The following is a 6,010-nucleotide window of genomic DNA, read 5'->3' as shown; positions in this document are numbered from 1 at the left end:
CAGCCGAATCCAAAAGACTTCTAGACGCAAAATTCAATCCAGCATAAAAATTTTGTATGGTCATCCATAAATTCAAACCATGTGTAGGGCAATTACATATCATTAATTTCATCCTCTCCCAAGATTGTGCAACATGCTCATGATCTAGTTGCTTAAAGTTCATAATATCGTTTCTAAGAGAGATGATCTTAGCAGGAGGAAAATACTTAGAGATAAAAGCATCTTTGCACTTGTTCCAAGAATCAATACTATTTTTAGGCAAAGACGAAAACCAAGTTTTAGCACGATCTCTAAGCGAAAATGGGAATAGCTTCAATTTAACAATATCATTATCCACGTCTTTCTTATTTTTCATATCACACAAATCAACAAAGCTATTTAGATGGGTTGCGACATCTTCACTAGGAAGGCTAGAAAATGGATCTTTCATGACAAGATTCAGCAAAGCAGTATTAATTTCACAAGATTCAGCATCGGTAAGAGTAGCAATCAGAGTGCTAATAAAATCATTATTGTTGGTAAGGAAAAATCACTCAATTTAGTATTATCTTGAGCCATCATGACAAACAATGCAACACACAAGCAAGCAAGAGGCAAACAAAAAGAGGCGAACAAAAAAGAGGCGAGCGGAAAAAAGAGGGTGAATAAAACGGCAAGGGTGAAGTGGGGGAGAGGAAAACGAGAGGCAAATGGCAAATAATGTAATGCGAGAGATAAGAGTTTGTGATGGGTACTTGGTATGTCTTGACTTGTGAGTAGATCTCCCCGGCAATGGCGCCAGAAATCCTTCTTGCTACCTCTTGAGCACTGCGTTGGTTTTCCCTTGAAGAGGAAAGGGTGATGCAGCAAAGTAGCGTAAGTATTTCCCTCAATTTTTGAGAACCAAGGTATCAATCCAGTAGGAGACTACACGCAAGTCCCTCGTACCTACACAAACAAATAAGAACCTCGCAACCAACGCGATAAAGGGCTTGTCAATCCCTTCATGGTCACTTACGAGAGTGAGATCTGATAGAGATAATAAGATAAATATTTTTGGTATTTTTATGATATAGATAAGAAAGTAAAGATTGCAAAGTAAAATAGATTGGAAACTTATATGATAAAAGATAGACCCGGGGGCCATAGGTTTCACTAGTGGCTTCTCTCAAGATAGCATAAGTATTACGGTGGGTGAACAGATTACTGTCGAGCAATTGATAGAAAAGTGCATAATTATGAGAATATCTAGGCATGATCATGTATATAGGCATCACGTCCACGATAAGTAGACCGAAACGATTCTGCATCTACTATTAATACTCTACACATCGACCGCTATCCAGCATGCATCTAGAGTATTAAGTTCATAAGAACAGAGTAATGCATTAGGCAAGATGACATGATGTAGAGGGATAAACTCAAGCAATATGATATAAACCCCATCTTTTTATCCTCGATTGCAACAATACAATATGTGCCTTGCTGCCCCTGCTATCACTGGGAAAGGACACCGCAAGGTTGAACCCAAAGCTAAGCACTTCTCCCATTGCAAGAAAGATCAATCTAGTAGGCCAAACCAAACTGATAATTCGAAGAGACTTGCAAAGATAACCAATCATACATTAAAGATTTCAGAGAAGAATCAAATATTGTTCATAGATAAACTTGATCATAAACCCACAATTCATCGGATCTCGACAAACACACCGCAAAAAGAGTTACATCAAATAGATCTCCAATAAGATCGAGGAGAACATTGTATTGAGATCCAAAGAGAGAGAAGAAGCCATCTAGCTAATAAATATGGACCCAAAGGTACGTGGTAAACTACTCAAACATCATTGGAGAGGCTATGGTGTTGATGTAGAAGCCCTCTGTGATCGATTCCCCCTCCGGCGGAGCTCCGGAAAAGGCCCCAAGATGGGATCTCTTGGGTACAGAAGGTTGCGGCGGTGGAAATAGGGTTTTGTGGTGCTCCTGGATGTTTTCGGGGTATATGAATATATATAGGAGGAAGAAGTAGGTAGGTGGAGCTATGAGGGGCCCACGAGGGTGGTCGGCGCATCCAGAAGGGGCAGGCGTGCCTCCCTGCCTCGTCACCACCTCGTTTATTTCTTGACGTCTACTCCAAGTCCCCTGGATCAAGTTTGTTCCAAAAATAACTCTCCCGAAGGTTTCGTTCTGTTTGGATTCTGTTTGATATTCCTTTTCCTTGGAACACTGAAATAGGCAAAAACAGCAATTTGCACTTGGCCTTGGGTTAGTAGGTAAGTCCCAAAAATAATATAAAAGTGTATAAATAAGCCCATTAACATCCAAAACAGATAATATAATAGCATGGAACAATCAAAAATTATAGATACGTTGGAGACGTATCAAACCCCCCTATCGCTGACACTCACTTGGCGACGATGCCAAATGCCGTCGCGGAAAGGGTTAAAAACCGTTTTTATAGCACCGAGCATACCACTGCTACAAGATGGAGGAGAATGGCTCAGCCAGTGAGCATGTACTCAGAATTTCTGGGTACTACAATTGCTTGAATCAAGTGGGAGTTAATCTTCCAGATAAGATAGTGATTGAAAAAGTTCTCTAGTCACTATCACCAAGCTACTAGAACTTCGTGATGAACTACAATACGCAAGGGATGACGAAAATAATTCCCAAGCTCCTCGCGATGCTGAAATCGGTGATGGTAGATATCAAGAAAAAGCATGAAGTGTTGATGGTTAACAAAACCACTAGTTTCAAGAAAAATGGCAAGGGAAAGAGAGGGAACTTCAAGAAGAATGGCAAGCAAGTTGCCGCTCCCATGAAGAAGCCCAAAGCTTGACCCAAGCCTGAAACTGAGTGCCTCTACTGCAAAGGAAATGGTCACTGGAAATAGAACTACCCCAAATACTTGGCGGATAAGAAGGATGGCAAAGTGAACAAAGGTATATTTGATATACATGTTATTGATGTGCACCTTACTAGTATCAATAGTAGCCCCTGGGTATTTGATACCAGTTCAGTTGCTAAGATTAGTAACTCAAAACAGGAGTTGCAGAATAAACACAAACTAGTTAAGGGCGAGGTGACGATGTATGTTGTAAGTGATTCCAAGGTTAATACGATCACCATCGCACACTCTCTCTACCTTCGGGATTAGTGTTGAACCTAAATAAATGTTATTTGGTGTTTGCGTTGAGCATGAATGTGATTTCATCATGTTTATTGCAATACGGTTATTCATTTAAGTCAAATAATAATGGTTGTTCTATTTACATAAATAAAACCTTCTATGGTCATATACCCAATGTGAATGGTTTATTGAATATTGATCGTAGTGATACACATATTCATAATATTGATGCGAAAATATGCAAAGTTAATAATGATAGTGCAACATACTTGTGGCACTGTTGTTTAGGTCATATTGGTGTAAAGTGCGTGAAGAAACTCCATGCAGATGGGATTTTGGAATCACTTGATTATGAATCATTTGATACTTGTGAACCATGCCTCATGGGCAAGATGACTAAAACTCCATTCTCCAGAACAATGGAGCGAGCTAATGACTTATTGGAAATAATACATACCGATGTATGTGGTCCAATGAGTATTGAAGCACGCGGCGGGTATCTTTATTTTCTGACCTTCACAGATGATTTGAGAAGATATGGGTATATCTACTTAATGAAACATAAGTCTGAAACATTTGAAAAGTGCAAAGCATTTCAGAGTAAAGTGAAGAATCATCATAACAAGAAAAAAAGTTTCTATGATCTGATGCGGAGGCAAATATTTGAGTTATGAGTTTGGCCTTCTTATAAAACAATGTGGAATAGTTTCACAACTCATGCCACCTAGAACACCACAGCGTAATGGTGTGTCCGGACGTCGTAACCGTACTTTATTAGGTATGGTGCGTTCTATGATGTCTCTTGCTGATTTGCCACTATCGTTTTGGGGTTATGCATTAGAGACAACCGCATTCACGTTAAATAGGGCACCGTCTAAATCTGTTGAAATGACACTGTATGAACTGTGGTTTGGCATGGAACCTAAGCTGTCATTTCGTAAAAGTTTGGGGAAGCGATGGTTATGTCAAAAGGTTTTCAGCCTGATAAGCTTGAACCCAAAGCTGAGAAGTGCGTCTTCATAGGATACCCTAAGGAACCCATTGGGTACACTTTCTACCACATATCCAAAGGCAAAAATCTTTGTTGCTAAAAATGGTTCCTTTCTAGAGAAGGACGTCCTCTCGAAAGAAGTGAGTGGGAGGAAAGTAGAACATGATGAGGTAGTTGTGCCTTCTCTCAATTCGGAAAGTAGCACATCAGAGAAATACATTCCCATGATGCCTACACCAACTAGAGAGGAAGCTAATGATGATGATCATGAAACTTCAGATCAAGCTACTACTGGACCTTGTAGGTTGAACAGGGCATGTTCCGCACCAGAGTGGTACGGTAATCCTATTCTAGAAGTCATGTTACTCGACCATGGTGAACCTACGAACTACCAAGAAGCTATGATGAGCCCAGATTCCGATAAATGGCTTGAGGCCATGAAATCTGAGATAGGATCCATGTATGAGAACAAAGTGTGGACTTTGGTGGACTTGCCATTGAGAATAAATGAATCTTCAAGAAGAAGACAGACACTGATAGTAATGTCACTATCTACAAAGCTCGACTTGTTGCAAAAGGTTTTCCACAAGTTCAAGGAGTTGACTACGATGAGACTTTCTCACCCGTAGCGATGCTTAAGTCTGTCTGAATCATGTCCAAACTGCATTCCTTAAAGGATATCTTAAAGAAGAGTTGTATATGATGCAACCAGAAGGTTTTGTCGATCCTAAAGGTGCTGACAAAGTCTACAAGATCCAGCGATCCATCTATGGACTGTTTCAAGCATCTCGGAGTTGGAATATACTGATGTCAACTACACAACTTTATTCTTGTAGACACATGTTGGGCCTCCAAGCGTAGAGTTTTGTAGGACAGTAGCAATTTTCCCTCAAGTGGATGACCTAAGGTTTATCAATCTGTGGGAGGCGTAGGATGAAGATGGTCTCTCTCAAACAACCCTGCAACCAAATAATAAAAAGTCTCTTGTGTCCCCAACACACCAAATACAATGGTAATTTGTATAGGTGCACTAGTTCGGAGAAGAGATGGTGATACAAGTGTAATATGGATAGTAGGTATTGATTTTTGTAATAGTAACAATAAAAAATAGCAAGGTAGCAATTGATAAAACGGAGCACAAATGGTATTGCAATGCTTGGAAATGAGGCCTAGGGTCCGTACTTTCGCTAGTGCAATCTCTCAACAATGCTAATATAATTGGATCATATAACCAACCCTCAACGTGCAATGAAGAATCACTCCAAAGTTCCTATCTAGCGGAGAACATTCGAAGAAATCGCTTGTAGGGTACGAAACCACCTCGAAGTTGTTCTGTCCGATCGATCTATCCAGGAGTTCGTACTAAAATACACTACTGGAATCTGGAATTTTGCCGTTTGCGACCTCTTTGCCATCTGCCAGCTGACGGCAAAGAGGCTCTTTGCCGTCCGCCTCCACAAAGCGGACGACAAAGAAAGTACAGATGGAAAAGGCTATTTGCCGTCAGCTGCTTCTTTGCCGTCAGCCAGTTGGCGGCAAAGAGCTAGAAGCGATGGCAAAGAGCCAGGTGGGCCCCACAGGGCACGGCGTGGCTAGGTCAGATTCTTTGTCGTCTGCTGGCATACGGCAAAGAGGAGGTGTGGGCCAGCCCGAACGATCGCCCTCTTTGCCGTCTGCTAGCAGACGACAAAGAAGGCCCACTTAACGGGCCGAGCCATCTCCCCTCTCTATCTCTTTCTCTCTCTCCCTCCCGCGCGCCCGCCTCTCTCCTTTGTCGCCGCTGTCGCCGCCACTGGCCAGCCCCGCCCCCGGACCCAGCCCTCGCCGCCGGCCAGCCCCATCGCCGTCCATCCCTCCCGCCCCCTCCCACCCCGCTACCGTCCTCCTCCCCACGACCCCTGTGTCGCCCCGCC

This window comes from Triticum aestivum, chromosome 7A (genome assembly GCF_018294505.1).
Source record: "Triticum aestivum cultivar Chinese Spring chromosome 7A, IWGSC CS RefSeq v2.1, whole genome shotgun sequence".
Taxonomy (NCBI): Eukaryota; Viridiplantae; Streptophyta; class Magnoliopsida; order Poales; family Poaceae; genus Triticum; species Triticum aestivum.
The sequence above is the reverse complement of the archived record's forward strand: the minus strand, read 5'-3'. Positions refer to the sequence as shown.